The 26898-nt window shown below is 35.3% G+C and overlaps 1 pseudogene; it reads left to right on the forward strand.

The window, feature by feature from the left end:
- Window positions 1–24937, forward strand: part of LOC118932251 (tigger transposable element-derived protein 1-like) — a 40571-nt pseudogene extending 15634 nt beyond the window's left edge.
- Window positions 24938–26898: the final 1961 nt, after the last annotated feature.

Below are 26898 nucleotides of genomic sequence, written 5' to 3' on the forward strand. Positions count from 1 at the left end.
GTCTTATAGTTTTCAGGGTATAGGTCTTTCACTTCCTTGGTTAGGTTTATTCCTAGGTATTTTATTCTTTTTGATGCAATTGTGAATGGAATTGTTTTCCTGATTTCTCTTTCTATTTGTTCATTGTTAGTGTATAGGAAAGCCACAGATTTCTGTGTGTTAAATTTGTATCCTGAAACTTTGCTGTATTCCAATATCAGTTCTAGTAGTTTTGGAGTGGAGTCTTTAGGGTTTTTTATGTACAATATCATGTCATCTGCAAATAGTGACAGTTTAACTTCTTCTTTACCAATCTGAATTCCTTGTCTTTCTTTGTTTTGTCTCATTGCCGTGGCTAGGACCTCCAGTACTATGTTAAATAACAGTGGGGAGAGTGGGCAGCCCTGTCTTGTTCCTGATCTCAGAGGAAAAGCTTTCAGCTTCTCGCTGTTCAGTATGATGTTGGCTGTGCTGTGGGTTTTTCATATATGGCCTTTATTATGTTGAGGTACTTGCCCTCTATACCCATTTTGCTGAGAGTTTTTATCATGAATGGATGTTGAATTTTGTCAAATGCTTTTTCAGCATCTATGGAGATGATCATGTAGTTTTTGTCTTTCTTTTTGTTTATGTGGTGGATGATGTTGATGGATTTTAGAATGTTATACCATCCTTGCATCCCTGGGATGAATCCCACTTGGTCATGGTGTATGATCCTTTTGATATATTTTTGAATTTGGTTTGCTAATATTTTATTGAGTATTTTTGCATCTATGTTCATCAGGGATATTGGTCTGTAATTTTCTTTTTTGGTGGGGCCTTTGCCTGGTTTTGGTATTAGGGTGATGTTGGCTTCATAGAATGAGTTTGGGAGTATTCCCTCCTCTTCTATTTTTTGGAAAACTTTTAGGAGAATGGGCATTATATCTTCTCTCTATGTCTGATAAAATTCCGAGGTAAATCCATCTGGGCCGAGTTTTTTTTTCTTGGGTAGTTTTTTGATTACCTCTTCAATTTCCTTGCTGGTAATAGGTTTGTTTAGATTTTGTGTTTCTTCCTTGGTCAGTCTTGGAAGGTTGTATTTTTCTAGGAAGTTGTCTGTTTCTTCTAGGTTTTCCAGCTTCTTAGCATATAGGTTTTCATAGTAGTCTCTAATAATTCTTTGTATTTCTGTTGGGTCCATCGTGATGTTTCCTTTCTCGTTTCTGATTCTGTTGATGTGTGTTGATTTTCTTTTTCTCTTAATAAGTCTGGCTAGAGGCTTATCTATTTTGTTTATTTTCTCAAAGAACCAGCTCTTGGTTTCATTGATTTTTTATGTGGTTTTATTCTTCTCAATTTTGTTTATTTCTTCTCGTCTCTTTCTTATGTCCCTCTGTCTGCTGACTTTAGACCTCATTTGTTCTTCTTTTTCCAATTTTGATAATTGTGACATTAGACTATTCATTTGGGTTTGTTCTTCCTTCTTTAAATATGCCTGGATTGCTATATGCTTTCCTCTTAAGACTGCTTTTGCTGTGTCCCACAGAAGTTGGGGCTTTGTGTTGTTGTTGTCTTTTATTTCCATATATTGCTAGATCTCCATTTTAATTTGGTCATTGATCCAATGACTATTTAGAAGCGTGTTGTTAAGCCTCCATGTGTTTGTGAGCCTTTTTGCTTTCTTTGTATAATTTATTTCTAGTTTTATACCTTTGTGGTCTGAAAAGTTGGTTGGTAGGATTTCAATCTTTCTGAATTTACTGAGGCTCTTTTTGTGGCCTAGTATGTGGTCTATTCTGTAGAATGTTCCATGTGCACTTGAGAAGAATGTGTATCCTGTTGCTTTTGGGTGTAGAGTTCTATAGATGTCTTTTAGGTCCATCTGTTCTAGTGTCCTTACTTATTTTCTGTATGGTGGATCTGTCCTTTGGAGTGAACGGCATGTTGAAGTCTCCTAAAATGAATGCATTGCATTCTATTTCCTCCTTTAGTTCTGTTAGTGTTTGTTTCACATATGCTAGTGCTCCTGTGTTGGGTGCATATATATTTATAATGGTTATATCCTCTTGTTGGACTGAGCCCTGTATCATTATGTAATGCCCTTCTTTATCTCTTGTTACTTTCTTTGTTTTGAAGTCTATTTTGTCTGATACTAGTACTGTAACACCTGCTTTTTTCTCCCTATTGTTTGCATGAAATATTTTTTTCCATCCCTTGACTTTTAGTCTGTGCATGTCTTTGGGTTTGAGGTGAGTCTCTTGTAAGCAGCATATAGATAGGTCGTGTTTTTTTATCCATTCAGTGACTCTATGTCTTTTGATTGGTGCATTCAGTCCATTTACATTTAGGGTGATTATCAATAGGTATGTACTTATTGCCATTTCAGGCTTTAGGTTCATGGTTACCAAAGGTTCCAGGTTACTTTCCTTACTATCTAAGAGTCTAACTTAACTCAGTTAGTATGCTGTTACAAACACAATCTAAAGGTTCTTTTTTATTTCTCCTCCTTTTTCTTCCTTCTTCCTTCTTTATATATTAGGTATCAAATTCTGTACTTTTTGTCTATCCCTTGATTGACTTTGGGGCTAGTCAATTTAATTTTGCATTTGCCTCGCAATCAGCTGCTCCACCCTCCCTACCATGGTTTTACTACCTCTGGTGACAGCTATCCAACCCTAGGAACACTTCCACCTATAGCAGTCCCTCCAAAATAGACTGCAGAGATGGTTTGTGGGAGGTAAACTCTCTCAGCTTTTGTTTATCTGGAAATTGTTTAATCCCCCCTTCAAATTTAAATGATAATCTTGCCGGATAAAGTAATCTTGGTTTCAGGCCCTTCTGCTTCATGGCATTAAATACATCATGCCACTCCCTTCTGGGCTATAAGGTTTCTGCTGAGAAGTCTGATGTTAGCCTGATGGGCTTTCCTTTGTATATGATCTTATTTCTGCCTCTGGCTGCTTTTAACAGTCTCTCTTTATCCTTCATCTTTCCCATTTTAATTACTATGTGTCTTGGTGTTGTCTTCCTTGGGTCTCTTGTGTTGGGAGATCTGTGGATCTCCATGGCCTGAGAGACTATGTCCTTCCCCAGATTGGGGAAGTTTTCATCAACTACCTCCTCAAAGACACTTTCTATCCCTTTCTCTCTCTCTTCTTCTTCTGGTATCCCTATAATGCAAATATTGTTCTGCTCGGATTGGTCACACAATTCTCTCAATATTCTTTCATTTTTAGAGATCCTTTATTCTCTCTGTTCCTCAGCTTCTTTGTATTCCTCTTCTCTAGTTTCTATTTCATTTATTGTCTCCTCCACCATATCCAACCTGCTTTTAATGCTCTCCATCGTGCTCTTCAACAATTGGATCTCCGACCTGAATTCATTCCTGAGTTCTTGGATGTTGTTCCATACCTCCATTAGAATGTTGATGATTTTTATTTTGAACTCCCTTTCAGGAAGAGTCACAAGGTCCATATCATTTAAATCTTTCTCAGGATTTGTATTAATAATTTTACTCTGGACAAGGTTCCTTTGGCATTTCATGTTTGTATATGGCGCCCTCTAGTGTCCAAAAGCTGTAGTTTCTGGAACTGCTCAGCCCCTGAAGCAATATCGGAGGTTGCAGGGGAGCGGTACTGGTACCTGGGAGGAGGAAAGAGCTGTTCCCCCGCCTCCTGGCTGCTGTGCCTGTCTCCACTGTCTGAACTAGTGCGCCAAGCACACAGATATAAGCTTTTGCCCCAGAGCAGCCAGATATGGATCCCTGCTTTCCACAAGCAGCCAGAATCCCAGTGTCCCCAGGAACTCTGCCTGTATTAACTTTCCAACCCGGTAGTCATGCGAGTCTCATGAAAGCACCATGAGATGTAGATTTGTGCTCCCAGCGCAGATCTTCGGAGCTAGGTATTCAGCAGTCCCAAGCCTTCCCTACCTCCCTGCTCCATTTCTCTTCCTCCCTCCAGTGAGCTGGGGTGGGGGAAGGGCTCGGGTCCAGCGGAGCGCAGCTCTGGTACGTTACCCCGTTCGGTGAGGTCTGCTCTTTTCTCCAGGTGTGTGCAGTCTGACACCGTTCTCTTTCCTGTTGCTCTCTCAGGATTAGTTGTGCCAATTAAATTTTCTAATTGTATCCAGTTTTAAGAGGAAGCCTCTGTCTCTCTTCTCACACCGTGATCTTTTACACCCCTCTAGGAAGATTTTTAACTGGAATTTCAGGTAATCAGTAGGGGAAAGCTTGGGAAGCACAAAATCTTATGTTGGGTCTGGTTCACTGTGGGACAGTGACGGTAGAGGCAATGATAAGATTCAATTAAACCCTAATGATAGAAGTTTTATGAAGTAATAATGCCACAAGTAGAAATGTTCACATCCAAGTTTAAAAAGTTTTACAAACATTTGCTAATTCTTGAATTTTTGCTGTAGTTATAATTGAAATGTAAGTTAGTTTTTGTCGTAATGCCGCAAACCTTTTATATCTAATATTTTAGCATGTCAGAAAGTTTATTTTTTGATTTTCTGAGTATCCTAACTCAACTTTAAAGTTAGTTACCTATAAATAATAGTTGTCTTCTGTCTTTAAAATAACATTTTCTTAGAGAAGCATTTCTTTGTAAGAATGAGACTGATTTGTATTGTTTTAACAGTACTTATAGAGGTAAAATATGTTTCAAGGATATCACAGATTGTTTTTTATTTTAGTTATTTAACCCTGTTTAATGTGTGACATTATTTAAATGTGAAATATATTGTCATTTTAACTACCGAATAATAATACTCCATCAAGAATCTCTAAAAATCACTTCTAAATATATGAAAGGCTTATAATTCACAAAATACCTACTTTAATTAAATTTTTACATAACATTTTAGAGTATATGTACAAATCACAAAGAAAAATTATGTAAACAGTGAATGCTACAAAGAAAAATGTATTACAAATGGAGATTGATTTTAACTAAGAATTGTCCTTCAATTTTAATTGCAATCATTGTTCAATTAAATTTCTCAAATCTCACATGATGAATCAGTCGATAGAAAACTTGTCCACTCTGAAGATTATTATTATACAGTAATTCCTGTTGTGATTTGTTTTCTCAGCTCATAATTTCTCAAAGAAGTCTTTGAAGAAATAGTACAACTTTTGATTAAAGTCAATATAGACAGGCCCTATACCAGTAATTCTAAACCTATGCTATAGTGATGGTGAAATTAAGTCAGACCAAAAAAACTGTGCAACTCAATTTATCATTACTTATTTACATGCTTGAGTCATATTCTATGAAATATTTTGTTGATACTATGACATCTGTAACCTTTAGGCAAGTGGACCTACCCAATATATAGCTCCGGTGACAAAATTTACATACTGGTAAGAGTTATCTTCCTAATGAACATTGTTTAAATTCAAAAAGCATTCACCTGTCTTGCAACCTCACTTTGTGCTCAAGAAATGTAGTTCTAGAACTAAATTTTCCTGTATTGATCCATGTCAACTTACTATTTAATAAAAACGGAATTCTAGATAATTCCCTTTCTCCTCCCCAAGTTGCATAAGAAATTATGGAGAAGGAAAAAAAAAAAACTTGTTGGTGTAATGTAATAACTAGGGAAAGGATTATAGATGCTTCTGTTTTCTCTGAAACAGATATACATTTAGGGCATTCAAAAAGAATTCATGCAAAATCACAGCTGAAAGGAAAACATTCTCTTTTTGCTAATGAATTTAGTTCAGCATCTGTAATGTGCCTTTAATACATATGAAATCAGAAATGAGTCAGTCTGTAGCTTAGCTACCTACAAATTCCTTAAGATGCGTCATACAATTGTTGGTCTCAAATAAGCATTAGATTTATTACCTAAATGTTCCCAATCACTTGAATAGATTTACTCATGAAGGAAGACACTTTTTTAGTGATTATGTGAGAGTTTATCATATTTGAAAATACTTTCAAAACTCATTATTGGTCACCCTTTCCAATAAAATCATTGGTTTCAATCACATTTTGCAGATTAGAAAATAATTTGGATAAATATTAAGTAAAGTAAAAATAAAGTAGATAATTATCAAGACATTTTACAAAAATGGGATTTGGGGATTAGTTTACAAAGATGGGCTTTGGAGCATGTCCTTGGATGTGAATGAAATGCTGAGCTCTGTGCCGATAGAATATGAAATACAAGTAATCCATGGGATGTTTGTAGCTTCACAATTAATCAAATTATCATGTCTAATTAGTTGTGATAAAGTACCTTCAGAAAGAAGTACCTTGGGAGACTAAGTGGTTACCACCCTTGACCATTATGGCTGTATTAATCAATAAAAGAACCTTAATGTAGGATGGATTCTTTTGAATGAATTGGAATATTTAAAGAAAGAAAATTGAGAAGTTTTTTACTCTTAGTTCATAACATGGTCAGAGAACCTAAGAGCTTGTATGACAGCCTTAAAGCAATCTCTTATTTCTTGTAGCAACAATACCAATATTATTGAAAATTAAATATGAAACTTAATTGTGAAGATTACCAAGTTATAACATGAATTCACAGACTCACCAAATGATGAAAGTTAGGGCATTTGGGAAGGAATGAGACTCTGAAAGTTGGAATGGACGCATTGCCCATTGAAAAAGCTTGTCTGGGAGAAGACTGGCTCTCCCTTTCTTGGAAGCCCTGTAATTGTCTTAGCCAGAGCAGCTACCTTGTAAACGAGTGCCCATTCTCATCAAGACAGCCCATCCATTCTTCATAGACCCGTTACTGGGTCTGCAGTACCCAGTAGGCTCCAAGGTACAGTCTCACCCAGGAAGAAATAGCTTATAGGCCAAAAGAATTGCAAAAGTTTGCTAATTTATATTGGCAGAAATCTGGCAAATACATGAGGGAGTGAATTCTAAGGGTGTTGGACCAAAGAGGATGTAATAGAACATTGGGTTGGACCACATTTACAGATATGGGTGTACTTACTAAATATTCTAAATTTAATGCATTAGTGTGTGCAGCTTGGAGTGACTCTAGCAGTTGTTTGGTTGACTGAAAGTTAGACTCAGTGGTGGCCTATTTATGATAAGGAGGCAACTAGAAATTCTTTGAAATAGTAGAAGCCAAAGGCTTGGGAGGTAGGAATTTTAGAGTAGATTTATCATATGTGTCATACATGACCATTCCTAATTGCATCTGAGGCAGCCCAGAGAACACTCACTTTACAGAGGCTTAGAGGAGTACAGTATGAGGGGAGCATTTGCAGCCTTGAATAGCTCTGCAAGTTAAATGGCAGCACTCAATTTCCAAAACTAAGTTGGGCACATTTAGTGTAATGGTTAGCAGAGACATAGTAGTAATTAGATTGTTTTGACGTACAGAGGTATTTAATGAAGGATAATCCTCCCAGTAGGCACAATTTCAAGCTGTTCATTTGTCTGAGTTGAGATATAGGTAGAAGTTCATTGTATTAGTTTGCTAGGGCTGTCATAACAAATTAACACAGACTGGGGGGCTTACCTAGCAGAAATTTATTTCCTTACAGTCCTGAAGGCTAGAGTCCAAAATCAAGACATCACCAGGTTTGGTTTATTTTGAAATCTTTCTGCTTGGCTTGTAAATAACTGTCTTCCCCCTGTGCCTTACCATGGTCTTTCCTCTGTGTATGTCTGTGTCCTAATCAATTCCTGTAAGGACAACAGTCATTCTTGTTTCCCAAGGAAAGAATATTTCCATCTGGGAAGCCGCAGTCACATGGTTCCATTGAATTAGCATGTCACCTGGATATTTTTGTTTTCTTCCACTGATGCAAGAGGTTAGACTGATTAATCCTAAATTACTAAAGGGTACAATTACCCCTTGGAGGTGTGTGTGTGTGTGTGTGTGTGTGTGTGTGTGTGTGTGTGTACAGAACAAGCAAGGAAGAAAATGTGCAGAGCTGATACTGTCTTAATTTCTATAACTGGTCATGAGATCGTAGCTGATACTTATAAATTCCTTCTTCCATTACACATTTCTGTTACCTTTGCCTTCCCTCAACCAGGCCTCAGCTGGTCAAAGTCCTTTACCGGCCAGGATAAACCAAACATTCATTTGTGATGGGTCTGAATCCTGCCCTTTTCTAGTCATAGTTTTTCACTTTTACTACTGGACATGGAAGTCCTAAGAAGTGCCCAGAGAATCCCCCAAATTCCAGACATGCTCTTTTTGCCCCTTTGGGCAGTGTTGACACAATCGCATTCAAGAAAATGAATGTACCCAATATGTCAAACAGTTACCTCATATTCCTTTATAATTTCTCCCTTTTGGCTCTGTCTCCCCCATTGCCTATATACCCAGGTACTCTCTGAATTTTACATAAAGTTGATCACACAGTATATGATTTTTTTGTCCTGGCTTTTTTGACTCATCAGAATTATCTTGCAATTCATCTATGTTGTTGAATTCATAGATAGTTCAGTTCTTTTCATTCCTAAGTAGTAATGCAGTATATGAATATGCCAGAATTTGTTCATCCATTCACTTAATGGTGGATTATTTCCAGTTTTTGACAACTGTAATGAAGCTGCCATGACTATTTGTATCAGTTCTTTGTATGGACGTATGCTTTCATTTCTCTTGGGTAAATATCTGAGCAGAATGACTGGATTATACGGTTAATTGTGTGTTTAAATTTTTAAGAGATTTCTAGTGCTTTCTAAAAAGTTGTACTATTATTTATTCTCACCATAGGTGTATGAGAGTTTTGCTCCACATCCTCAGCAACACTTAGTATGAGCAGGCTTTTAAATTTTAGTCATTGTAATAGGCGGGTAGTAGTATCACTGTGGTTTTCCTTTGCAGTTTCCTACTGATTAGCTAAACTCTCATCACAATCAAGATAATAAACAGATCTATCATCTTAGAGATTTCCCTTTGCATGTACTTGTTTGCCATTCATATATCTTCTTTGATAAAGGTGACTATTCAGACCTTTTACCAATTTAAAAAAATTGGATTGTTGATTTTTATCACTAATGAGTTTTGATTTTTCACTTGTATATTCTGGATCCAAGTCCTTTATCAGATACATACTTTGAAAATATTTTCTCCTAGTTTGTGGCTTTTATTTGCATTCTCTTAATGTATCTTTTAAAGAGTAGAAGTCTAACTTTGATGAAGTCCAGTTTATCAGTTTTTTCTTGTAGGGATCATGTTTTTTACCTAAGAAATCTTTGCCTTACCATTGTCATAAACATTTTCCTCTAGAATTTTTATAGTTTTAGATTTTATATTTAGGTCTATGATCCATTTTGTTTTAATGTTTGTATGTAGTGTCAGGCATCAAAGTTTTTTTTTTAATCTATGGATATCTAATAATTCCAGGACATTTGTTGATCCTTAACAGGTCTTCATATTAAATTTCCTCTTCTCATATAGTAACTGGTGTAGTTTCTGTTTCCTGACTGGAATCTAACTGACACAGCCTGGGTACCTCTTGGATTGTGATCTTGGTTTCTAAAATATTAACTAATATTTTTGTCCAAATTGTTACAGGCCAATGCGTAAATAATAGTGTCCAAATGGAATGCTCAAGACAAACACATAGGTATTAATACTCATTTAGTTGTAAGTAAATTAAATAGTTCTGGTTACCAATATGTAGTGACAGAATATTTTAGGAGAAAATGAGTGGTTTCTCAGATAGTGCGCCAACACGTTAACATTGGATTCTGAACATATCCAAGGATTTAGATTGGCGAGGGGTATTAAGTGCTAATATAATACTTGGGTCAAATATTGAAAATGAATGAATACCAATTTGTTTTTCTTAGAAATATTTCTGGGTATTTGGGCTGAATGGATGGGTAATTTGGATTGGATGAAATCAACCAACCAACCAACAAATAAACAAAGAAATCCAAAATCAGAACAATGGAATCAGTGAAATAAATCATGTCTAAAATGAAATGTTCTGTAACTTCATGGAACCTTAATCAGTCATTCTTTTGTTTTTCTTTTTAACTATTTTTAGCCTATAAAATAGATAGAATAGTGATAAAAGTGAAGGCATAACAACTTGAAACTCCCTTGAGGGTCTGAAGTTCCTAGTCATTAGAATCTTGACCCTTGAACCAGATTTTGTTTTGGATCCTGGTAGGAAGCAGAATGTTAAGATCATAAAGCATAAAGTTTGTACTTTTAAACCAACTGAAGCCTGTGCATTCTCTCTAACCACAGTCCAGGCTTAGGGCACATTGTGAATAATAAGTATCTCTATCAGTATGACCAAGCCTATTATTTAATGAGAAAGACTGCTGTTTTTAAGCTAATGGTTTGAAAATACACATACCCTAAAAGTTATGCTTATATTTCAAACATATATAAAATAGCCAGTTGTGCTGTTCCTTCCACAACTTGACTAAGAATTCATTTGCTGTTTTACAATGAGGGGGAGAAAAGGTTAGTCATATTGAGAGACTCTCTAATGAGGCCCAAAGAGCCAGAATACATTTAAAATAACTGAGAGAGAATCCCATACCAGTTTTTAGACCAAAGAACAAAGGAAGGGTTGGTTGATAAACTACTCAGAAATAGAAACCATGTTAAAGGTGGTGTTTTGGCTGGTAGCTTTCCTTCAGGCCATAATATATAAAACTAAAATTTTTATATTTCTTCTTTTGCCCAAGGAAGGCCTCAAAGACACAGTGCTGCCTTTAACCTTGTTCTATATTCCACAGAGCATTTTAAAGACTAGAAAAATATTGCTGGGGCAAAAACGGTTGGGGCTCTGAAAGTTAAGAAGAAATCTATCATTATTTCTTTTTAAAATAAGCAAACACTGAGAATTTCATCCACAAAGTTATTCTGAATTTAGTGTTCTAGCCAGGGACTTTTGTAGTAAATAAATAAGACCGACCTAGAGTTCACTGAATTTTTGGATCTGAGTGTTACTTGCTTTTAGATTGGTTTAGTTGAAACATTACCTACCTTTCTGTAATAGTATTACTTATATTTGAGTTTTATGTCAAATATTGAATTCTAAAATGATTTTGGTTTAGACACCTGAATTGTTCAATACATTTTACTTACTATCATAACAGCTTTAAATAGTATTAAATTAGATGAAAATGTTTTCTAGATATTATTGAAATCATAATACTTTGTTTTTCTCATTGAATTTTTATAGGGTTTTTAAAAATAAATGAGTTAACCGTTTAGAAAAACTTAAAATGACAGAAACGAAAGCATCAATTCTAAAAATTACTAGCAAGTTGGTCTTCATATCTTTTTTAGTTGTTAAGAGTCATAATTTATTGGTCAGCAACTATATATTGTACAGGTGCTTTGCATGGATTTTTTAATTTTTTAATTTTTAAAATTTAAAAATTTTTTAAATTTGGTATCATTAATCTACAATTACATGAGGAACATTATGTTTACTAGGCTCCCCCCTTCACCAAGTCCCCCCCACATACCCCTTCACAGTCACTGTCCATCAGCATAGTAAGATGCTGTAGAGTCACTACTTGTCTTCTCTGTGTTGCACATCCTTCCCCATGCCTCCCCCCATATTATACATGCTAATCATAATGCCCCCTTTCTTCCCCACCCCCTTATCCCCCCCTTCCCACCCATCCTCCTCAGTCCCTTTCCCTTTGGTAACTGTTAGGTCATTCTTGGGTTCGGTGATTCTGCTACTGTTTTGTTCCTTCAGTTTTCTTTGTTCTTATACTCCACATATGAGTGAAATCATTTGGTACTTGTCTTTCTCCACCTGGCTTATTTCACTGAGCATAATACCCTCTAGTTCCATCCATGTTGTTGCAAATGGTAGGATTTGTTTTCTTATGGCTGAATAATATTCCATTGTGTATATGTACCACTTCTTCTTTATCCATTCGTCTACTGAGGGACACTTAGGTTGCTTCCATTTCTTGGCTATTGTAAATAGTGCTGTGATAAACATAGGGGTGCATCTGTCTTTTTCAAACTGGGCTGCTGCATTCTTAGGGTAAATTCCTAGAAGTGGAATTCCTGGGTCAAATGGTATTTCTATTTTGAGCTTTTTGAGGAACCTCCAAATTGCTTTCCACAATGGCTGAACTAATTTACATTCCCACCAGCAGTATAGGAGGGTTCCCCTTTCTCTACAACCTCGCCAACATTTGTTGTTGTTTATCTTTTGGATGGTGGTGATCCTTACTGGTGTGAGGTGCTATCTCATTGTGGTTTTAATTTGCATTTCTCTGATGACTAGCGATGTGAAGCATCTTTTCATGTGTCTGTTGGCCATCTGAATTTCTTCTTTGGAGAACTGTTCAGCTCCTCTGCCCATTTTTTAATTGAATTATTTGCTTTTTGTTTGTTGAGGTGCGTGAGCTCTTTATATATTTTGGATGTCAACCCTTTATTGGATCTTTCATTTATGAGTATATTCTCCCATACTGTAAGGTACCTTTTTGTTCTATTGATGGTGTCCTTTGCTGTACAGAAGCTTTTCAGCTTGATATAGTCCCACTTGTTCATTTTTGCTTTTGTTTCCCTTGCCTGGGGAGATATGTTCATGAAGAAGTCGCTCATGTTTATGTCCAAGAGATTTTTGCCTATGTTTTTTTCTAAGAGTTTTATGGTTTCATGACTTACATTTAGGTCTTTGATCCATTTCGAATTTACTTTTGTGTATGGGGTTAAACAATGATCCAGTTTCATTCTCTTACATGTAGCTGTTGGTCTTCATGTCTTTTTATTTCTCTAATGAGTAAACATACATGCTCTGAAAAACATATTTTTCTTTGATAGACATGTCCAGGTGCATGCATGGATTGTGGCACTCTCTGAGGCATGCAAGGCAGTGTTCAAAAAACTAGGTCTCCTTCTAAATCACCAATTCTGTTGATCAGTTGTGAATATCTAAAATATAGAACAAATATCTATACATCATAAGGAAAGAATTACAGAAAAGAGAGCCACTCTTGATTACTAAAAGCCAATTCTGAACCAAGTGTTTTGCACATATAGTCTTATTTAATCCACACAATAACCTCCTAGGAACAAAGCAGCTACCCATTATCACAGCTAGAAAGCATCACATCCAGCACTGATGGGCTTGCTCCCAAAGGCGGGTTCTTTCCACCACACACAGCTACCCCATCAATATATACCAGGTAACATTCATGAATTTGGTGGGAAGCAACAACTTCATAACCAAATAGTATTCCATCTAGTACTATGAAATGTAGTAAATACTCAAGAAATGTTGTATATCTTTAGTATTAACTTTTATATATTCTATAAAAATGTAGATTTAATACTCTCTCTTTTAATATGTCAATAGTAGACATTGTCTTACAAATTCGAATTTATATCTTAAAGTTTACTTTGGCTTCATTTTTATATTTTTTCATTCTTGATGTCTTATAATACTGATGAACTTCAATTTATCATATATTTTCCTGGGAGAAAATGGGTTGATGTAGCCCAAAGGACCAAGTAAAATAACAAGTTATTGCACAATAAAGAAATCATTCAGAAACTGGATAGTCTGTTAAAGCTTGCATGTTTGGATGGTAATTACAGTCTCTTGTCAATTAATTTTTAATTTTCTTTTGTATTTAGTGCATTTCTTTTTGAAAATGTCAAAGAAATTGTCATATTTTGTTTCATTAATAATAATTACTAACTTAGAGTGGATGGAATCAAAGTCAAGTAAGATTTTCACATGAACTGTAGTAGTTGTTAGGACTGGGAATTTTGTGCTATTTTTCATTATTATAGGTTACAAAGTACAGCACCATGTTCACATGAGGGATGTATATCTTAGAAGTTCACTCTTCATGTCTATTTACTGATCATGAGTTATTGATGAAATATACCAGAGGATAGCAAATATTTTTCTGCTACTTAGGTTTAGAGCACTTGCCGAGATTCACTATTTCAACCCAGCAGTAGGAGGACATTGTTCTAAGAATTTGTGGTCCATAAAAAAAGCTTCTATAATCTTTCTGAGAACATTCCTGCAATGGACATCTTGGAGTATAGATTAGTCTACCTTTTGTCTCATGAAGGGACTAAGGTGGAGAGGCATTTTCATTTTCAGTGATGTTTGATGAACAGATCATTACATGTATTCAACTCTTTGGGTCAAAGCTAAATGACTAACACAAAGGACTGACATTCAACTCATCATCTGTCCAGTTCAGTATACTGCAAACAATACTTGGAATAGTTGTACTCAATCTCTGGACTTAAAACATTCTTTTTTTGTGTGTGGTCACAGTCCATAGCTAAATGTGCCATATGCTATTTTTTTTCTTTGCTTAAAATGAATTAAAATTTTGTTTTGAAAGTGTCAAGAATTTTGGTAATACAATCTAACTGGAACATTTTATAAGAATGAAAAAGTAAGAGATTGGGATAAATGGCTTAGAACTACACCACCAACAAAAATTACAACAAATTGTTTCTTAGTGATATATTCTGAATGTAGCAATCCTGTTTCTGTTTGTGGCTTGATAGATCATAAGAGTGTAAGTGATTACTAGACGATGATTATGAAGCTAACTTTGTAAACACCTTTTGAAATGATCTTTCTCATAACCAATGCTACAGCAAATATTTGCAGATGACAAAAATTTATTTGTTAGTATCCTCAAATACTTTTTAATTAGAAGAAAATTAATTTTCTTAAATTGATACTGTTTCTGAATACTACTGTGCTGAATTTAGCATTGCTTGTGAAATTAGTTTTTTGACAAATGCTTGACTTCTGTTATCCCTTTGACTACAGATAGTTTTATAACTTGGTAAAAGAAGGGAAATGTAGCATGTTGCATATACTAAACTACCTTGTCAGATTTATTTCCAAAATATTTGTTTATTTCCCTAGGAAAGACTTTAGTTCATGATTAGTAAACAAATATTGATTCTGCATGTAAGTGAAATATGCTGTTTGTCTTTGTCTGGCTTATTTCACTTAGCATAATACCCTCTAGGTCCATCTATATCATCATGAATGGCAAGATTTCATTCTTGTTTTGTTTTTTATGGCTGAGTAATACTCCTGTGTGTGTGTATCCTTTATCCATTTGTCTATCAACAGACACTTGGATTGCTTCCCTATCTTGGCTATTATAAATAAAGCTGCAATAAACATAGGGGTGCATATATCTTTTCAAATTAGTGTTTTTGTTTTCTTTGGGTAAATACTGAGAAGTGGAATTACTGAGTTGTATGGTATTTCTGTTTTTAATTTTTTAAGGAACCTCCAACTGTTTTCCATAGTAGCTGCACCATTTTACATTCTCCCCAACGGTGTAGGGGGGTTCCCTTTTCTCCATATCCTCCCCAACACTTGTTATTCGTGTCTTTTTTATACTAGCCATATATGTTGAATCTAAGAAAACAAAACAAATGAATAAACAAAGCAGAAATAGAATCATAAATACAGAGAACAAACTGGTAATTGTCAGAAGGGTGAGGGTTGGGGAAACTGGTGAAATAGGGGAATGTGATTAAGAGGTACAAACTTCAAGTTATAAAAAACAGTAATCCAGGGGGATGAAAAGCACAGCATAGGGAATATAGTCAATCATATTGTAATAACTTTGTATGGGGACAGGTGGTAAATATTTATTGTGGTAAGCATTTGGTAATATATATAATTGTTCAATCACTATGTTGTACACCTGAAACTAATAAATATTGTATGTCAGCTATGCCTCAATAAAAATAGAAAAAAATACAAATGCTGAAGAATTAACTAATAAATGTGGACTGCTAGGGTCAAATTAAATAATTCTCTGAATTGACCTCCAGATTTAGTCCAAATTGAATTGCTGATTTTCCAGTCTTCAGTTCAGTTTTCTCTTCCTGCAGATCCAGTCTTAGCCTTTATATTTGTATCTTGACATTTTCTTCATTTTAAAAAATAAAGAATTTTCCATTTCTTAAGTCATTATACAAAATAAGATTCATGATTAAAATTAAAGCCACATGTTGCTTGGCTAAGAAAAGTACTTATTTTCCCAAAACAAAACAGAAACAAACAACTCCAACAGTTTGGCATCTAACTACAATACTGAAACATTGTGACAAATTTATCTGTTCTTCCAGATATGCTCCCAGTTCTCACAACCCAACCTTCAGTGACCATGTGAACCTGTGGAATCTAGGTAGAAGTGGGACTGAGGATATTTTATTTGAAGAGCAAATTAAGAAGGTCTAAACAGTGAAGCAATGCTCTGAGGAACTGGGGAAAGCTTTTGCATGCAGAAGCAGCAAGGAAAAAATATGAAATGCATAAAAACTCTGCACAGCAGTTTTAGAGCTTTGATAAAATATAAAATGTCTTTAACCCCTTTGCTGTTCTTGCAAATGCCTGCAATTCAAGAATTTTATTATTCTGGGGCTAACGTAGTTTAAACCTCAATAACTGAATGTTTCCTTTGGGATACCTTCAGGCAAACTATATATTGATATTCTCAGAATGCACTGTATTTTTCATTAGTACCAAGGTTTGGTGGATATCTAGTCATTTGTTCACCAAATTCCTCTGAAAATTAAAATGGACTACTCAATTTTGGCTGTGGAATTTCAGAGCACAAGCATCAATTTTTTCTATTAGACACTATCAGGATACACTATCTTGACATTCATTTTGTCTAGGCCATATGATACCAAATCACCTCTTTAACCTGGTCTACCGTTTTCCTCTAAGTACCATTTCCTATTTGCTACTTCATTTTGATGGCACATTTGACATCGCCAAGATCAAAATGTTTTTGCGACATAGTTTTTAGCTATAAAGTTACAGATGTGCCTACACAGTGCAGATATAAAAGATCTTATCTGATCATTCTTTCATTTGAATGATCTCGGACAGTTAGTTATTTTAAAAGGCAAAATCATATCGACTGCTCAATATGCGTTGTTTCATTTGGTGGTAGAAACTCAGTCTGTGGCATAGGTAATGCGATTTTTGCAGTTGGAAGTAGAATTACTCAAGTAGTTTTGTGTGCTTTCCAGTCTCATCCTTTATGAACCACCTCTGTTTTCCTGATTGAGGAGATTCCCCAGCTTTCCTTAAATCAAGGCCAACACTGTTCACCAGGCCAGGTGTGTATACAGGAGATCATGTGTTAAAGAAAACTTACTGCCTGTTTTGTCGGATACTTCTCGACAGGCAGCACAGTTTTGGCTCTACTAGCCACATCCAGAGGTTTGTAGTTTGGAGTACTGTTGGTTCCTTCTTGTGGTATACACTGAAATCAGGCAGTTTCCAGTGAGTGAGAAAACTGAATCCTCTGAATCCACATATCAGCATGGATTTGTGGCTTTTATTTAATTTTCATGACAACCTTCTGAAGTAGGTGCATATTAGTTTACTGTTTTACGAACGAGGAAACTGATGAAATTGTATGCTATGGTCCGATTGTTGGTTCAGTGATTCTAGAGGAACTGAGGTACCTCCTTGGGAAATGTCAGGTGTCTACGATGCCAGGAACAATTCAAGGAACCAAGAAGGGGCTTAATGGAGACATGCCCTTGCTCTTTCATATTTACTGTGTGCATCTTCAACTTTGAATTCAAATTCAAATTTGAATGCCTTCTATGAGTACAGTACTATTTCTGGTCATGGAGGATTCAAGGGTGAACTATACAGGGACGGCCCTGCTTCTATAGAACTTACCTCCGCAGAGAATCAGGGACAAGGTGAAGGAGTCAATACAAAAGGAAACAAATGAACAAGGTAGTTTCAGGTAATGGATAAAGGCTTTGAAGGTAGTAAGACAGGGTGATGTAGAAAGGAGGAGTGGAAAGGACAGCGCTGAGCTGGGAGTGAAGAGAGCTACTTTAAATTGGCTGGTAATTTCTTTGAGGATGTGAACTTTGTGTTCAGGCCTGAATAAATAATAGCCATGTGGAGATCTGAGAGCAGGGAAAACAAGTGAAATGGCCCTACTGTGGTAAGGAGCTTGGTATGTGCAAGGGACAGGGAAGAAGGCGAGTGTGGCCAGAGCATAGAGCACAGGATAGCAGCATCATTAGTATGAGATGAGGTCCTTTATCCTGGATTAGCCAAAGGAGATGTAACTTCAGGACTCAGAATTTAAAACTTTCAAGTTAAGACCAGTGTTCACTTACAAGGGAATATTATAAGATTTTGGATCAATATCCTTTTAAATTGATTTGTATGAGAAGATACAAATTTCAACTAAAAACAGGAAAATATCCATTCACCTAAGTATTGAGTGCTTCTGTGTATCAGACTCTGAGCCAGGTGGAGGCAGGTGTATGATGAGGACATGATCCTGCCATTAAGGAGGTCCCTGAGAAGTAAAATGCAGGTTAAAACTGTCACCTATCAATCAGATGTATGAAAAATCAACCAAGCTTGAAAGTTATCCTCATGTCTGAAACTGCACTTAAATACCTTCTCAGTTACAAATGGACTTTCTTTTCTAGTGTCCACTATGTTTGATTGAAATAAAGTTTTAAACTTAAGCAAAATAAGTTATATCTAATGGTTGCTTATTAACCATTGGTTCATTTATTAGTTTTATAAACAACACCTTAAAGATTCATTGTGTGCAATTTATATCAACAATTACTATATGTTGTAATTTTAACATAATTTGGTAATAACATGGAATTTTTAATTCACATCTTCATACTATTTCCACATATCTTAGCAGTTGCAATAGTATATATTTTATTTTCTAAATCTGAATACAATTATTTTATTCTAAATTTTCATCTGAATTTCTCAAACAAATTAGTTTTAGGACAAATGTTGACACATTACTAGAGCCCCTTATTTTCTCCTTTATGCACAAAGTTTTCTTAACTTTCTATTCATGTGAATAAATAATACTCTACATGTTCTGTGATTTGCTTTGCAGTTTATCACTAATATGTTTTCAAGTTAATACACATAGATTTATACCATTCTCTTAGGATACCATGGCATTCCAGAGAGTCAATATATCATAACATAGTATTACTTTATGCCCTTTAAGATTGTTTGTATTTCGAAGTATTCAACATCCAGATAAGAGTAGAGAATAAAATAATAAAAATAAATACCTGTGTCCATCCCATCAGATATTTAATAGTATCTCTATAGATGGATATATAGCATATATTATTTCTAGATATTCAGTGTTACAAACTATGTTGGAATGGATAACTTCTTGGCACATCTATAATTATGCACACATGCAAACTAATGAATGCCTTAAAGTGGAACAAAGGTAATGTATACTTGAAAATTTGAGAGGCCCAGCAAAATTGTCCTACAAAATGGTGTTGTTTATGCTTGCATCTACAATGGATGCCTGCAAAGTCCTATATATGAATATGCTACATTTACACAATGAAGAATGAAAAAGCAATAGGATTTTAACATGAAAGAACAAGTTTTTAGAAAAATCAAATTAAACTTCTAAAATTTTATTATCAAACTCTGAATTATTAAACTGTTCTCCTTTTATTAATTTCATTATCTCTTAGTGCCTCAGATAGGTGTCTGCTTGCTTGTATGTTCAGATTTTATTTTTATAAAGATAGAAGTGCTTCTGCAAAGAGCAAATAAACTTGATTCCAGATGTTTGCTACCTATAGTTCATATTTGCATACTCTGCTTGCACCTACTATTGCATTTCCACTGTCTGAAGTATTTTTATGTAGTATTACCAACTAATTTAAGAGATACTAATTAGGTTCCCTTCATGATATTATAATTGGAATAATTCCAATATTTCTTTTAACCTCCAGGAACTGGGTCAAAAATCTTTTCCTTTGTCATAAATCCTTTTGCAAAAATTGCAGCTTCTACTTCATTTACCTAATCACTTAGAAATGTTGAATTTAATCGAAGTTACAAATCTATATTTCAATCTCAGCAAATTAGACTCAAATTATGACTAATTTTAAAATAAATTTTTCTCACTGAAGAATGTTCTGAAATTAAATACTTATCACTCTTATGTCATGTTAGCAAATACATAAAACAAAAATAACTCTTTATTTGCAAATTTTATATAAGTTCCCTAAGAGTCTTTTAAAGTTAGGGGGGGGCTACTTATAAAGAATTTCAGTGTCTTTTTAAATTATTTTCAAGGAAGATAGAAAGGATAATGATTTATTAAAGGACTATATGACCCAAAATCAACAAACATTTATTGAGCTCTGCTGCTTGTGTGGCGCTATGTTAGGTATTGTTGAATTCAACAATAAATAAGACATGTCCCCCACAGTTTGAAGAGCTTACACTTCAGTCTAAAGATAGACTTTGGTCTCTATCCTGGGTGGATAATAGTTACATGTTCTCTGCAATTTTCTAATTAGCAAAAAAAAAAGTTGTAAAGCTGATTGAATCAATGCTTAATACTAGCTTTTAAAAAAATCTGTATGGCTCTCAGCTCTGCTTTCTTTCCAGTGGAAGCCTTCTACTGAGTTGATAAGAAGCAGGAAGCTTTTCTTCCAGGGTAGCCAGAGGTCCAGACTAGGAGAAATTGTTCACTGAACAACTTCTTTACGGACTTCAATACTTCTGACTGTGAGAAAAGTATGTTCAATGCTGAGAAAAAGCATGGAAATGGAGATTATGTATATATTCTGTTGAAATATCAGATAGATGATTGAATGAATTGCTCTGAGATTTGGGGGCTTATGATTTATAGTGTGTCTTTGTTAAGAAAGGTATATTCATTGTGCATTGAGCATTGACTCCCCTATACAGAATTATATTGTTGTTAACAACTATTTGATCAATAAATATGAGAGATACCCTCTCAATAAAAAAAAAAAGAAGAAGAAAGGTATATTCATCCTCACGTACTTACAGAAATTGTGTGGGGATTGGTTTTCAAAATAAAAACAGAAACAAAAATCAGGTCTCCAAAATTTGTGCTCTTCAGATAAACTCGAATCCTCAACTACTCCGATTATAAATAGACTCAATGATTTCATGGTCAGAGAATAAGCTTTTATGAATTAAATATATTTAATAATTCTTATAAGCTGAATTAAACATATTTTGATTCACAAATGAATGAAAAACTTCATTTATGAATTTAATGTCCAAAGTACTGTTTGTAATATCATTACTTACTAAAAGCATATAAAACATAAAGTGAAACAATGTCCAAGAGTAACTAGAACTTTTTCTAGGAACAGTTTTCCATGTCCCCTGAGTGCTATTCTCAATCATAACGCACCCAGACATCTCATTCATACTTCCTTCTCAACCTGACTCTATGCCCTAAAATTAAACCATTAAGCTATTAGAATTAAACTTGTCAAGGAATAAACATGTGGTCACAAAGAAAGAATGGATTAATTCAAGTTTGTAGTTGAATTTCAAAGTACTTGAAACTAGAATTAAATATTTTAAGGTTTATGTGTCAGATCTAGTAAAAATTGCTTTTTATCAAAGTGGTTCAGTTCCAATGTGAATTTAAAGTAAAATGCTCTTTGTTATATCTGGGAGTTGAAATTAACCTCAAGTTAACCTTTATTATTATTTTAAGTTATTTTTCTATGCTCATAAAATTATAGAAGGTGTTTGGCTATTTATCTCTTCCAGGACATTGAATTACATCCTGATCGTATGATATAGTTTATATGTCTGATATAAACAGGCATTTTGTTTTCTGCTAGACAGCTGATCACAACTCACTACAGCCAGCAGTTCTCCAGTATTTTACATAAAAATCACCTAGGGAACTTGTTAAAAATCAGATTGTCACACCTCTTCCTCTCTGATTCTGATTAAGTAGGTCAGGGGTGAAGTTCAGGAATCTATTTTTCTCAGCCACCCTTTTCAATTCTGATGCAAGATGTTGAACTAAGCCTTAAACTTGAAGAAGCCTGATAGAGGCCAAAATCTGAAATAGATTTATTGAAATATTTGGAGTAAAACATAAATATTGTCATTACTTTTCTCTTCAGTACAAACTCCATGTACAAGTTCTCCCATCAATCTGTTTGCCCTCAAATCCACAGTTAAGCAATAAATCTGGTCACTTCCTAAAGCCTGTGTTTTTCCCATGGAAAATATTACTTTCTTCATTTTATGTTCCTCCAGAAAGGTCTGTGCAGACACAACTGGTAGTCTTTATGACCAGAGCCAGGGCTTTGCAGATTGTTTTGCGTCCATATATCTTCTCTCTTAATGTTTCTGTATTTGTAAGAAACTGATGAGGCATTAGTAACCTTATTAATAACCCTGCTTTATGAAGAACTTGTTTTCTAAATGATTGGAATATTTAAGTGGGTGACATTGTCACTATTATGAGGCTTCTCTGGTTCGGACGTACCGTCTTGGCTCTTCCCTTTTGAGTGTCTTTCTTTGGGGAGTTGTACTTGTCTGTTTCCTCTTTAGTTTGAGGAATGAAATAAACATTCATTCTTCACTGCACAAATACTAACTCAATGTTTACTACATGAGAAGCAGCATCGTAGGGCCTAGGGACATGCCAGGCTTAAGGAGTGGGGAATTATGCCCTACCTCTTTGAGGGCAGAATGTCTACATGAACTATTTGGAATTTTTCTGCATGGGAGATTTGCCTATTATCCCTCATTTATTTATTTACTCAATTCCTATATGAATTATAATTCAATAGTACTTTATTTTCTTGCTCAAATTGTTCCAGCTTTGGCCATTGGGCTCTGTTCTTTGGCTCCTTTGCCTCTTTTGCATATCCCCATCAGTGTGTGTGTGTGTGTGTGTGTGTGTGTGTGTGTGTGTGTGTGCACGTAACCTTTTCTTACTTTCTGGCACTGAGAGATGTCCCAGGCTCATCTCATTTATTTCCTACCTGGGTTCTAGAATCAGTCATTTCTTCAAGGAATTCTGCTTCCTTTTTTTGGGATATGATATTAGAAACTAAGTTCTGGGCACTAGCTATGCTTGTTGCTATTGGGATGTCTTTGCTCTAGGCCCTTTCAGCTGAAAAAGCAAGAATATATATGTGTATATGCTAACCCATGTATGTGCACACGTCCATAGATACTTCTATATCTATCCATTTGTATATATATTAAGTTAATGTCTTAACTTATTGATGTCTTTAAGCCATTTTGTACATGGATCATTCTTGCTTGCTTTCTCTGTTTATCTGTAATCTCCTATTCCAACAGTGAAAAACCTGGCCTCTATGATTTGCCATCCATTTGGTTAATTTTCCAATTCCAGTTATGCATGTGTAATGGTTTCAATAACTTTATCAGCTAGAGCACAGTTCTTACGTACAATTTCTTTTGCCTTTAGTCTTATAGACTCCACTCATTTCCAAAGTTACTTAGGTCAGCACCATTTACATCTATCCTCTTCAGTGAGGTTATTTCGTACATTTGCAATCCAGTTAGATTATTCTTCCACAGTCTGCATTCTTTTTAAATGATTTTTTAAAGTTTGCATATAATAAGGTTCACTCTTTATGTGCTTTAAAGTTCTATGGGTTTTGACAAGTCTCTTTCTCTTCTTAGGCTCCCCTATTCCCTGAAGTTAGGCCAATTAATAACCCTGCAATGGCCTCTAGGTGTTCAAGAAAGGAAGAGTTGCATATCTCTCATGTTAAATCAAAAGTTGCAAGTGATTAAACTTAGTGAGAAAGGCATGTTGGAAGCTGAGGTAGGTCAAAAGTTAGGCCTCTTTTGCCAAATAGCCAAGTTGTGAATGTGAAGGAAAAGTTCTTGAAGGAAATGAGAAGTTCTATTCCACTGAACACACAAATGGTAAAGCAAAACAGCCTTCTTGCTGATATGGAGGAAGTTTTAGTGGTCTGGATAGAAGATCAAACACATTCACTACATTCCCTTAAGCCAAAGTCCAATCCAGAGAAGGTCCAAACTCTAATTGTAAAGGCTGAGAGCAGTGAGGAAGTTGCAGGAGAAAAGTTTGAAGCTAGCAGAGGTTAGTTCATGAGGTTTAAGAAAAGAAGTCTCCATAACTAAAAGTACAAGGTGAAACAAGTTATTCAGAAGATGTAGCTATGATGATTCATGAAGGTGGCTACACTAAACAACAGATTTTCAGTGTGGATGAAACAGCCTTCTATTGGGAGAAAATGCCCTTTAGGACTTTCATAGGTAGAGAGGAGAAGTCAATGCCTGGCTTTAAAGTTTCAAAGATCAGGCTGACTCTCTTGTTAGGAGCTAAGGGAGCTGGTAACTTTAATTGTTCACTTACCATTCTGAAAATCCTAGGGCCCTTCAGAACTGTACTAAATCTACTCTACCTATGCTCTATAAATGGAACAACAAAGCATGGATAATAGCACATCTGTCTACAATATGATTTACTGAATCTTCAAAGCCCATTGTTGAGACCTACTGCTCAGGAAAAAAGACTTCTTTCAAAATATTGACAATGCACTTGGTCACCCAAGAGTGATGGAGATGTACAACAAGATTAATGTTATTTTCATGCCTATGAACACAACATCCATTCTGAAGCCTATGCATAAAGGAGTAATTTCAACTTTCAAGTCTTATTATTTAAGAAATACATCTTGTAAAGCTATAGCTGCCAAGACAGTGATTCCTCCTGATGGAGCTGGGCAAAGTAAATTGAAAACCTTCAACATCCTAGATGCCATTCAGAATATTGGTGATTCATGGCAAAAGATCAAAATCTCAACATCAACAGGAGTTAGGAAAAAATTGATTCCAGCTTTTGTGGATGACTTTGAGGGATTCAAGACTTCAGTGGAGGAAGTTATTGCAGAAGTGACAGAAATAGCAAGAGGACTAGAATTATAAAGGGGAGCCTGAAGATGTACTAATTTGCTGCAACCTCATAAGAAAATGTTAACAGAGGAGGAGCCACTTATGGAAGAGCAAAGGAAGTGGTTTCTTGAAATGGAATCTACTCCTGGTGAAGATGCCATGAAGATTGTTGAAATAATAAATGATTTAGAATATTACATAAACTTAGTTGATAAAGCAGTGACAGAATTTCAGAGGATTGGCTTCAATTTTAAAAGGAGTTCCACTGTGGGTTGGGTTCTCTAGAATAGGATCCTGAAATGAAGATTTACATGAAGAATGTTTATTGGAGATAATCTTGGTAAGAACATCTGTATGGGATTGACAGAGCAGGACTGAGAAGAAGGAATCCCATTGTAAGACTGAGAGCTGAGTTGGATCTTTTCAGAGTTATCCCAAATTGTGGCAAAGGGCCAAGGTTTTCACTGTCTACTGTCTTTGTGTGCAAGCTATCATCAGGGAGGGGGCATAACCTGGGAAAGTCGGCTCCCTTTGACCCAAAGCAACCTCTTATGGACGGACACACCAGAAGCTACTTTAATCAGTTGGGGATCCAAGCACAGTTCACCAGCAGAGGTAAGTGAGACTCAAATAGCAGAGATGGGAGACCAGTTAGGAAGCTGCTATAATAAGGTAAGGGGTGGCCATGACTTGAAGCAAACTGGTAGCAACTGAGGTTGTAAGAAGTGGTCAGAGATCTGGAGCTATTGTGTAATTAGAGGTGAGCTGTTTTGTTAATAGCCTAGTTGGGAGAACTGAGAAAAATAAAGGAGCCTAGTATGACTCTAAGATTTTGCAACACATAACTGTAAGTTTGGACTTGCCATTTTCTGAGATGGGGGGCACTGGGAGGAGTAGTTTGGGGAGGTGGAAGACAAGAAGTTAAGTTTTGAGAATGGTTAATTGTTATTTGCCTGTATTATGACTTCAGATTTGCTGTATGTGTAGCTGTATGAAAGGTCAACAGCCTTAGGGACTTGAGATAAATTAACTTCCTATTAATTTGAGCCAAAACACTCATTAGAAACTTATTTTTTGATTTAGAAAATGTAACAAAGGATTTGGTAAACATTTCTTAATAATTTTAGTATTCATGTTTTAATTGAGAAATTGTACTTTATGCAAATATAGGTCATCTTTTTTACCCAGAGTGCCAAGAAAAAATTTTAAATGTACAGTTGTTAATGGTAAGAGAAATAATTGGATCAGTTAAATGTTAGTGCGTTTAAGGACATTCATTTTTATTGTATGATTTTCAAGTAAATACTAGATAGTGTATCTTTTCACTAATAATACATCTGAAAAATGTCTGTGTCTGAAGCATATGTTTTATCCATTTACTGATATAGCTGCAGCTTCCAATTACAATACACACACACTACCACACTCAAGGCCGTATCTGTCTATGAGTAGCTGTAAGAGATCTTTAAAGCAACTCTTAAGAGTTGCTCTAAACAAAGTGACAATAATAAGGTTGAATACAAATTTTTCAGTGAGATTACACTACACATACTAGCATAAAACATTTCCTTTTCCTCATTCAATCTTGTGTGAAGTGTTTGATTTTTCTAGGAATATTTGTGTAAACATGTTACATACCTCTTTGAGAAAGTATACCTACCTCCACCTGAAACACAGCTTAGCCTTAGGTCTGCAAATGATCCAACCGAGGACTTTTTTGGGAGATCAAATATTTTTCAATATTCTGTTCAGAAAAGCAAGAGATTTTAAATAATCCAAAGAGAAGTTCCTAGATCAGTGATATTTTCTAATTATTTAAGTGGAAATGAACTTCTAGCCATTATGTACAGCTTTGGAACAGTAAGATACTACTTAAGAAATATTTTGCATAATAGATTAATTAATATATATTTCTCCCTCAAGTGACCCCAAATTCAATTGCACAGATTCTCATCCCATTTATAAAGCCTATGATAGAAATTTATTTTAGCCAAGTACATGCCAAAAGATATTCTCAGATACTTCAAACTGATCTTTGTGGTACATCAAGGGTTTATTTTGGAAAGGACATCATAGGCATGCAGGTGTGGAAGTGCCTGTAAGGGTTCATCGAGTTCATCATGTCATCCTCAGGATTATTAAAACTTCAGGTGCAAAACTAGTTATAATAGGCCAGTTTTCCAACCTATGAACTCTGGAGAACTCTTCTAAAGGTAGAATCTCCTTTTCAAAGGTATTGAAAATAA

The sequence above is a fragment of the Manis pentadactyla genome, chromosome 2 (genome assembly GCF_030020395.1).
Source record: "Manis pentadactyla isolate mManPen7 chromosome 2, mManPen7.hap1, whole genome shotgun sequence".
Taxonomy (NCBI): domain Eukaryota; kingdom Metazoa; phylum Chordata; class Mammalia; order Pholidota; family Manidae; genus Manis; species Manis pentadactyla.